This window comes from Humulus lupulus, chromosome X (assembly GCF_963169125.1).
Source record: "Humulus lupulus chromosome X, drHumLupu1.1, whole genome shotgun sequence".
Taxonomy (NCBI): Eukaryota; Viridiplantae; Streptophyta; class Magnoliopsida; order Rosales; family Cannabaceae; genus Humulus; species Humulus lupulus.
The window spans coordinates 14,825,757-14,836,345 of NC_084802.1; positions in this window are offsets into that span (position 1 = coordinate 14,825,757).

A 10,589-nucleotide genomic window follows, 5' to 3' on the forward strand; every position below is an offset into this window, starting at 1 on the left:
AACCTTAGGTTCAAAATAAGATAATCAACTAATCTCTGATGGTCCAAACCGTTGGAACTTGAACACCAGAGTTAGGATAAATAAATTAGACGACAGTTATTAACTCCTTAACAGTCCAGGCTGTTGGAACCTGAACATCAGGTTTAGAACGAGTTAACTAATTAAGTCATGTATAAAACAAATCTCTAACGGTCCAGGTGGTTGGAACCTAAACTATAAAGTTGGGGTAAATCAGTTAAGTTATATTGATAAGTCCAAAAACGGTTTAGGCCGTCGAGACCCGAACGTGGGTCTCAGGACAGGCTAAATGCCTTCTACAACATTTCCCTAGTGGCCCCGACTGTTGGAACCATAACCCAACATTCGACCCAGATTCATGTAGAGTGATAAAACACTTAGTGAATTTCGAGGAAAAACAAATGGATGTAAAATGGAAATCATAGTGCAGAAAATAAAATCAATATATAAATACGAATGATAAAAATTATCTTGGATGCATCCGCGTCCATAAAATTAATACAATTACAAAAAATAGGAAGGAAGCCCTAACTAAAATACAAAGGCCTAGACCTAGGCTTCGTTCTAATTCGGGACATCCGGAGTACTCTCATCTTGTTCGTCCCCAGTTAGAAGCTCCGCATCAACTTTCTCCTTGTCCTGGAGCCAAGCCATGTAAATGGCCTCATCAAAAGTGGCCTTCAGCAATGCACCAACTTACTCCTTCGCTTGACAAGCCTCCTCGCTCTGCTTCATCTCCAGATGAACCATGCCACCCAAGGCTTGGTTCCGAGACTCAAGGTGTGCCACCTTCTCCCGCTTCTGGAGAAGTTGGGCCTCAGCTGCCTCCAAAAGGGCCTTGATCAAAGCCTCTGAGCCACAAACATGATGCAGCTCCGCCTCCAGGTTGTCCACCAACTTCTTATGGTCGGCGTCCTTCCTGGACAAAGTTTCCTCATGCTGAGCTTGAACCTGGGCAGCCTCCTCGCGATCAGCCTTTATCCGGGTAGCTTCCTTGGCCAGGGCCTCCTTAGCAGCTTCCCGCTGGTTAACGCCCCCCTCCAGCTCCATCTGAGCCGTCTCTAGCTTCATTTCCATTTCTGCCACCAGATCTGCATTTCTATGGGCCAACAGGGCATCCTGTAACAAACCAAATTTAGAAAATATGTAGGCAATAAGTATGGTAAAATAAAAAATTATACAGGCATGTGATTTACTGCGGTGGCCTGGTGATGAATGGCCTGGGAGACTAACAGGGCATCTTGGGTGGCGAAGGTAGCGTACCGCTTCAGCTGGAGGGTGGACATGGTAGTTCCCACTTAGGCCAAAAAATCCGCAGCCAACGGAGCCGTGTCCTGACACAACTTAGGCCAAAACCCAGTCTCGGCTACCAATTAGTCCACGATGGGTTGGGGAACATTGAAGGCCTCTGGACGATTGACAAACTCCACCTTCTGCCGGATGGTCAGGGCCCAATACAGTTCATCCCGTTTGTCCTGGCCATCGTCCCAAGCCCGGGACACCATTTTTATCCTCTCCTCCTGGAGGACCAAATCCCCTTCCTCAGGAAGGGCTGGGTTGACGTGAATGCTGGGCACATCCGAAAGCTGTTGTGTGACGATCATGCTCTCCCCTAAGGAATGCTCCTCGACCAAGGCAAGATCATTGGTCCTGGCCCTCTTGGCCTGCTTCGGTGACTCTACAACAACCGAGTCTGCTGCCCTCTTCTCCGCCCTTCCACCTTCAGAGGGCTCTTGTTCCAAGTTAATCACTTGGAGAGGAGCAGGTGGGGGCAGGAACATTTCGGAGTGCACCACCGGGAGGGAACTCGCACCTGGAGCCCTCTCAGAAACTTCTTGGACTGGCCTTGAATCCCCGAGGATCAGCTCTATGACCTTTTTCTTGGCCGGCCCCTTGGCGGCCCTCTTCGCCGAAGCCTTGGGCTGTGGCCGCCCTAGCCTTGATCATTTCTTTCATTTTGCCCATGGGGTTGGACATCTCCGGATCACCTGAGACAGACAGAAAAAGGAGACTAATCAGTAAAATACATGGACAGGGATAACAGTAAAAAAATAAGGGAAGTACTAAAGTCTAAAGTCCTCCAGGACGAACCTTTATCTAAAGAATGGGCATGACTTAACTCCCCTAGTGCGATAGCATGAATTCGATCCCCCATGTCATCCGGGTCTAAAAAACTACCATACTGAAGGAACCAGGATGAATGCATGAGGGACAAAAGATCCATGACAATGGGGCAAGGAAGCACCACATCACTAACAATCCTAATACTGTTGCATATTCCTAGCTAATCCCTCAAGGTGAGGGGCATAAGTAAAAATCAGTGGCGTTTTACCTTGCCCCGAAATGCTAGCTTCGGGAGTTCCAATGTTTGGCTGCCTCCCCTTGAGAATGTCGTCTAGTTCTTCTGACGCGACCTTCTCCGCTTGACGAGCTTGCTCTTTCTTCTTCTTCTCCACGTCCGCCTTGGCCGAGACCTCCACAGCCTCGATGTGAATGAGAGGGCCAACTCCTCCCTCAGGGCAGGAACCCTCTCACATTGTAGCCCCCAGAAGATAGGGGCATCTATCGACTGGTTGACGGCAATCATCTCAACCAGCCAAAGGTTGTCTGTGGTTACGAAGCCCCCTACATCCATTTCCTCGGCGCTAAGGGTGGCATAGTACTTCTTGCGGTCCAGGATGGATTTGGTGAGTTGAGTCTGGGCATATGGACCTATTTTCCAGGAACGTGAGTTAAGTTTTTTAAAGCCAGTCTTATAAACGACCCAGGTCTTTGGAACCTGAACCTTAGGTTCGAAATAAGATAATCAGCTAATCTCTAATGGTCCAAACCGTTGGAACCTGAACACCAGAGTCAGGATAAATAAATCAGATGACAGTTATTAACTCCTTAACGATCTAGGCTATTGGAACCTGAACATCAGGTTTAGAACAAGTTAACTAATTAAGTCATGTCTAAAACAAATCTCTAACGGTCCAGGTCGTTGGAACCTAAACTATAAAGTTGGGGTAAATCAGTTAAGTTATATTGATAAGTCCAAAAACGGTTTAGGCCGTCGAGACCCGAACGTGGGTCTCAGGACAGGCTAAATGCCTTCTACAACATTTCCCTAGTCACCCCGACCATTGGAACCATGACCCAACATTCGACCCAGATTCATGCAGATTGATAAAACACTTAGTGAATTTCGAGGAAAAACAAACGCCTGTAAAATGAAAATCATAGTGCAGAAAATAAAATCAATATATAAATACGAATGATAAAAATTATCTTGGACGCATCCGTGTCCATAAAATTAATACAATTACAAAAAATAGGAAGGAAGTCGTAGCTAAAATACAAAGACCCAGACCTAGGCTTCGTTTTGATTCGGGACATCCGGAGTACTCTCATCTTGTTCGTCCCTAGCTAGAAGCTCCGCATCAGCTTTCTCCTTGGCCTCAAATTCAACCCTTTTTGCAGCTGAATCCGAATAGACGAGGAGATTCATGTTCTTGTCCTGGAACCAAGCCATGTAAATGGCCTCGTCAAAAGTGGCCTTCAGCAATGCACCAGCTTACTCCTTCGCTTGACAAGCCTCCTCGCTCTGCTTCATCTCCAGATGAACCATGCCACCCAAGGCTTGGTTACAGGACTCAAGGTGTGCCACCTTCTCTCGCTCCTGGCAAAGTTGGGCCTCAGCTGCCTCCAGAAGGGCCTTGATCAAAGCCTCTGAGCCACAAACATGATGCAGCTCCGCCTCCAGGTTGTCCACCAACTTCTTATGGTCAGAGTCCTTCCTGGAAAAAGCTTCCTCATGCTGAGCTTGAACCCGGGCAGCCTCCTCGCGATCAGCCTTAATCCGGGCAGCTTCCTTGGCCAGGGCCTCCTTAGCAGCTTCCCCCTGGTTAACGCCCCCTCCAGCTCCATCTGAGTCGTCTCTAGCTTCATTTCCATTTCTGCCACCAGATCCGCATTCCTATGGGCCAACAGGGCATCTTGGAACAAACCAAATTTAGAAAATATACAGGCAATAAGTATGGTATAATAAAAAATTATACGGGCATGTGATTTACCGCGGTGGCCTGGGAGACGAACATGGCATCTTGGCTGGCCAAGGTAGCATACCGCTTCAGTTGGAGGGTGGACATGGTAGTTCCCACTTAGGCCAACAAATCCGCAACCAACGGAGCCTTGTCCTGACCCAGCTTAGGCCAAAACCCAGTCTCGGCTACCAATCAGTCCACGATGGGTTGGGAAACATTGAAGGCCTCCGGACGATTGACAAACTCCACCTTCTGCCGGATGGTCAGGGCCCGATACACTTCATCCCGTTTGTCCCGACCATCGTCCTAAGCCTGGGACACCATTTTTATCCTCTCCTCCTGGAGGACCAAATCCCTTTCCTCAGGAAGGGCTGGGTTGACGGGAAGCCTGAGAACATCCGAAAGCTGTTGCGTGACGATCATGCTCTCCCCTAAGGAATGCTCCTTGACCAAGGCAAGATCCTTGGTCCTAGCCCTCTTGGTCCGCTTCGGGGACTCTACAACGACCGAGTCTGCTGCCCTCTTCTCTGCCCTTCCACCTTCAGAGGGCTCTTATTCCAAGTTAATCACTTGGAGAGGAGCAGGTGGGGGCAGGAACATTTCGGAGTGCGCCACCGGGAGGGAAATCACACCTGGAGCCCTCTCAGAAACTTCCCGGACTGGCCTTGAATCCCCGAGGATAAGCTCTATGACCTTTTTCTTGGTCGACCCCTTGGCGGCCCTCTTCACCGAAGCCTTGGTTGTGGCCGCCCTGGCCTTGATCATTTCTTTCATTTTTCCCACGGGGTTGGACATCTCCGGATCACCTGAGACATACAGAAAAAGGAGACTAATTAGTAAAATATATGGACGGGGATAACAGTAAAAAAATAAGGGAAGTACTAAAGTATAAAGTCCTCCAAGACGAACCTTTATCTAAAGAATGCGCATGACTTAACTCCCCTAGTGCGAAAGCATGAATTCGATCCCCCATGTCATCCGGGTCTAAAAAACTACCATTCTGAAGGAACTAGGATGAATGCATGAGGGACAAAAGATCAATGACAATGGGCAAGGAAGAACCACGTCGCTAATAGTCCTGGACAGATTATGGTGATACCGTTGCATATTCCTGGCTAAGCCCTCAAGGCGAGGGGCATAAGTAAAAATCAGTGGCATTTTACCTTGCCCCGAAATGCTAGCCCCGGGAGTTCCAATGTTTGGCTGCCTCCCCTCGAGAATGGCGTCTAGTTCTTCTGACGCGACCCTCTCCGCTTAACGGGCTTGCTCTTTCTTCTTCTTCTCTGTGTCCGCCTTGGTCGAGACCTCCACAGCCTCGATGTGAACGAGGGTCAGCTCCTCCCTCAGGTCATGAACCCTCTCACATTATAGCCCCCGGAAGATAGGGGCATCTATCGACTGGTTGATGGCAAGCATCTCGACCAGCCAAAGGTTGTCTGTGGTTACGAAGCCCCCCACGTCCATTTCCTCGGCGCTAAGGGTGGCATAGTACTTCTTGCGGTCCACGATGGATTTGGTGAGTTGAGTCTGGGCATATGGACCTGTTTTCCAGGAACGTGAGTGTGTAGCAGAAAAAGCTAAGAAACTAAGTGAACAAGGAAGAAAAATGAATTACCCACGCGCTAGAAGTCCAACACCAATGTGGGGTTCTTCTCCAGGAGGAACCCGGATGTCATAAGCCAATAATGTCTAACATCCATGGGGTGATTCAAGTGCTGAATGGAGCCGGATGGATATCATGGGATTTCAGTCTGTGCTTGTCCTTAGAGTTAAGCTGTGACCCCAGCTTGTAAAAATACAGAACCTCCATGGGGGTAGGCATCAGGATCTCCTTCGATGTGCATAATATGCGCCATCTCGCGATCAACTTGTGCGCTTGGGGCAGAAGTTGGAACGGCGCGATCCCCATGAACTTAAGGAACCACGCGAAGTAATTATGGAGTGGGAGAGTAGCTCCCGCACTTATGTGGCCTATGCTCCAAGCCTCAAACTCGCCCACACCAGTATGGGCCTTGTCCTCCTTTTGGGCCAGTCAGTTGTAGAAAAGCCCTAGAGTCGACTCCACTCCTAGATGTTTCTCCAGAGCGTCCAACATTCGGTAGTTCTGGAACTCATTCTTCTCCCCATCCATTTCCCATGTATTTCCCGTGGGAAGTTTGTGCCCTTCCAGGACTATGGGGCTTGATTGAAAGAAATCTTCCAGATGAAGAGTGACACCATGACTCATGATTAGGGACCTGGAAGCGACAAAGAAAACAAAACCAAGCAGTTAGCACCAAAACCGAAGAAAACTGGTTAAGGTACGGGGGTTCTCCTAAAACTGCTTGGAGAAGTCCCCTCCGGACCTAGATTCGGGATCAATAAAGATCCCAAGATCATTAGTTGGGAACTAAAAATCAGAAGTTTTTCTAACTCTCCCAAATCAATCTTGGGACGTTCAAATTGATCTAGGACAACTAGACTGATAGGAATTATCGCCTAGAAAATCTACAATTCAGACCTACACTATCCTACCTAGAACCACCATACACGGTGGTCACGACCCTAATAATTTTATGGTCGCAAGAATAGCATTACGGTCAAAACGACTAAAAAAAGGGGAATAAACAGAAAAAAAAGACTAGAAAACTTACTAAGAGGTGCTGGATTTGAAATTTGCAAGGGTTTAGGCGACAAAGTTGGCAGAATCTCAGCTTTAAATCTGAGAAAATGATGCAACAATTCGTCTACTAGTTGAACTGGGAATAAGCTATCTGATGGCTGAACGGAAAGAGGTTTGGTCGGAAACAGATGGACACAGAGGTGAACTAATCGCCGGGGAATCTCGTTGGCAAATTGGGACATAAAAAGCTCTCTCTTCTGCTCTGAATCAATAGAATGTGCAAAGTTTGAAAGGAGACTGTCGAGGTATTTATAGGGCAAAAATTCACTATTTAATCCAACGGTCCACAGTGGGGATCCCAAGAGTATCCCCATCCAACGATCTCGGATGGTGTAGAGGCTTTAATTTCCCTAATTGACTCCTAAATCGTGGATTCGTCAATCCACGATCCGCACTTGCCTCATCCAATGGTCCATGACGAAACTCTCAAGACTATCCCCATCCTACGGTCCCAAATGGTGAAGAAGCATTAAACAATCGAGTACCCAATAGATTTTTTCGTATAGACGAGACGTCTCGAGAATTGCACTGACACCCATCAGTCACTTGGGTCATCAAAAGATTCTTTCCAGATCTTTAGGGTGCGAGTAGCACAGACGCACCATCAACTTCAAGACATGTGTGTGAAACATTGTGAATCTGAAAGGATGGGGATCGCCCAAATGGCCCCCAAGTAAATGAACTCGACTTCTGGAAAACGAACTGAGATATTTGGATTTGATCCAGGAGAGTAAGGAAAGTCTCCAACATGCAAACACGGATGAAGACTTGGGGGGTAAATGTTATCCCTGTTTTCCCCCGGGACATGTGGCATGACGCAATGGGTCCGTGGGCCCCCTTAAAGAGATCCGGGCCCATCCTAAGCCCGATGAACATGGAAGAAGAAAGTATTGATAGCCCAATTATCAATGAGCCCAACAACGCTCAGTGGGCGCGACCATAACAAGGGAACCAGGACCAAGATGCAGGCCCAACTCATCTTCCCGGTCCCAACCTACCCGTATCCTCCGGGATGCCAATAGAGGTGGCAGGCTCACTAGTATGGGAATAGACCTTGTCAAGAATAAACCCGAGTCCTGGTGAACGAACCAGGACTCTGGTAAGTATATGGGGACATTAGTAAAGGAACCTGGACCAGACGTCCAGATAGGGCAAGTTTGATATTCCCTGACGCTGACATGTCCCCAAGAAACATGGAAGTTGGTCTCCTCAATTAACCTGAAGAAGAGGTTATGCACGGAATTTACGTTGTTCCTAGGAAATAGTACTGCCACTACTCTGACAGATGCTGTCCCCGGGATCCTCTTAGAAGCCCATGCGGACTAGTCTGAAATTATGTACTATTGGTAGCAGTAAGTCTTGGCTATGCCTAAGTCGGCCCAATAGGCCCTAATTATTATGTTTTTTTAAGAAACCTTTGTATTATGACTCCATTAGCGAGCAAACCATGATTACATCCCTATTGGGCCTGGATTAGTCTGGCCCAAGCCCATTGCACATGACTGCCTATAAATATGACCAGTTGTGCCCTGCAGCAGGGATCCCAAATTTTCTCTTGTAAGCAATTACTCTGCTAAAACTTGCAGAAAACTCCATTGTCAAAAGCTCTCTAAAATATAATACAATAGACTCATGGACCAAGGCTCATTAATAATTTAACCACGTAAAAACTCTATTTGTTTATCTTTGATATTATCTTTCTAGCTCTTATTTCTTAATATATTTCTAGTTTCTAAAAAAGTCACTAAACAGTGTGGTTATGTTATTTATGGTGTTTGGGAATGTTTGAGAGGCTTAATTATGGTTTTAGGTTAGGTCTAGGTTGAATTTTGGAGGGTTTAGCTTAGGGTAAAATGCAGAAAGAAGCTGGGTTTTTTGGGTTCGCGGGGGCGCGCCGCAACCCTGTTCATGGGCGCCGCGGCCCGTGTGACCCCAGAAGCCTGGTGGCTTTCTGTTTCATAGGAGCACTACAACCTTAAGGGGCAAGTCACGACGCGTGTCGTTGGGACTTAGGGCTAGGAGCCCCTGACTAGGGGGCACGTCGCGACCTTCAGGGCCAAGTCGCGACCCGCATAGGCAGACTTAGCTAGAATAGTTTTGTTAGCTCGGGAACCTAAATCTAAGCGCTCGAGACAAATTATACTACTCGGTTTAGTAGAATTCAAGCTCCCAGAGGCTCGTATATTATTCCAAAGATTTTAATGGTTTAGAATTTTAATGGTTATCCATTATAACATTGTGACTAGGTTATACCACAAGGGCTCAGGATTAGGGATCGTGCTCGGAGCTACCATATGCTAGTTGCTCGAGACTTGAGGTAAGAAAACTATACTTGAGTTGTGAATGGGGCTTAAACCCATGTTAATGAGTGTATTATGAATGTGAACATATCTGTAGCTGAGAATATCTGGATGGACACACTTGTATACGCTGCCATTGATTACTTGCTATGCATTGTGCATTTGCGATTATATCTATTTGCAGGCCAGCCTAAGGGTGTCGGGGTCAGCTAAGAGACTAGGGGACTCATCCTAAGGGCACCAGGCCTGGATAATATACCATAAACAAAAGTGTGGTTCACACTTAATCATTTCTATTGATTGATGAATCTGGTTTACGTATTTGACTAAGTTGAATATTACTATTGGTTGGTTATTTATACCTTATTATTAATTGAATTTGATGATTTATGTTTACTGTGTTTATACTGTTTCCTAGTTGTGCATGCTGGTTTAAGTTTTCTTGCTGAGCCTTGGCTCACGGGTGCTACGCGGTGCAGGTAAGGGAAAAGGATAGCTGGACCAACCATGAGTTGGAGGACTTCAGGGGCGGTGTGTACATATGCAGCCTGCTTGATTGTCACGGTCGGGATAGCTTGGGAGGAACTAGGGTTAAACCATGTTTTGCTGCTTAGGACGGCGAAGTTGTATTCTATTTGTCTTTTACAAGTTTGTAAACTGATTTTGGGATCCTGTGTATAAATTTAATATTTTAATGAAAAATAATCATTTTGTTATTCATATCTTTTAATACATGACCTTGACTTAGTCTTTAATTACACATTTAAGTTCAAATGACTTACTTAGCAAGTTAAGCATTATTTTAAACACAGTGTAACAGTCTTGGTTAACTAGGGCGTTACAGAACAACAATGACAACAAATGAGCAAAACCAAACAAGTACGTGCCACACTTTACCAATTACACTGCCATGATAGAATCACAAGAAAATGTATATATGGACACCCATACCACTATTCCTTTTAGGCGACCATCTTTCATTCGAAAAGAGTTGAGAAAAATGGATATGAATAAATTCTACAAATTCCATAATGATTATGGACATGATAAGAACGAGCGAAACTAGCTAAAAGACGAGATCGAGTTTCTTATACGTCGAGGACATCTAAAAAAATACATTATCGACAGACCTAATAGGTATTCGGTTGCAACATGAGGTAACGATCAAGGCCAAAGACATCAAAGATCACCTCTATTACCCATAATGGGAACGTTGAACGCTATTTGTTAATGGCCTCATTTGGCCGGTGACAGCAGCAAAGCACGAGAAAAATATGTCTGGACGCTACATCATGAATAATAGACAAATATGTTACCAGTCGAGGAGCGACCTCCCAAATTGCCTCAGTACAGAATAAAAAGAATAACTTTTGCCAAGGAGGAAGCTGAACATGTCAGGTTCCCACACAACAATCCTTTCGCCGTAAATATATAGATTGCAAATATGATAGTCAAACAAGTACTGATCAACACAGGAAGCTCAGTAAATATACTATATAAATCTTCATTGGAAATGATAAAGCATTCTATTCGAGACCTTTAGCCTTGTACACATACCATTTATGTATTTTCATGAGAATTTCT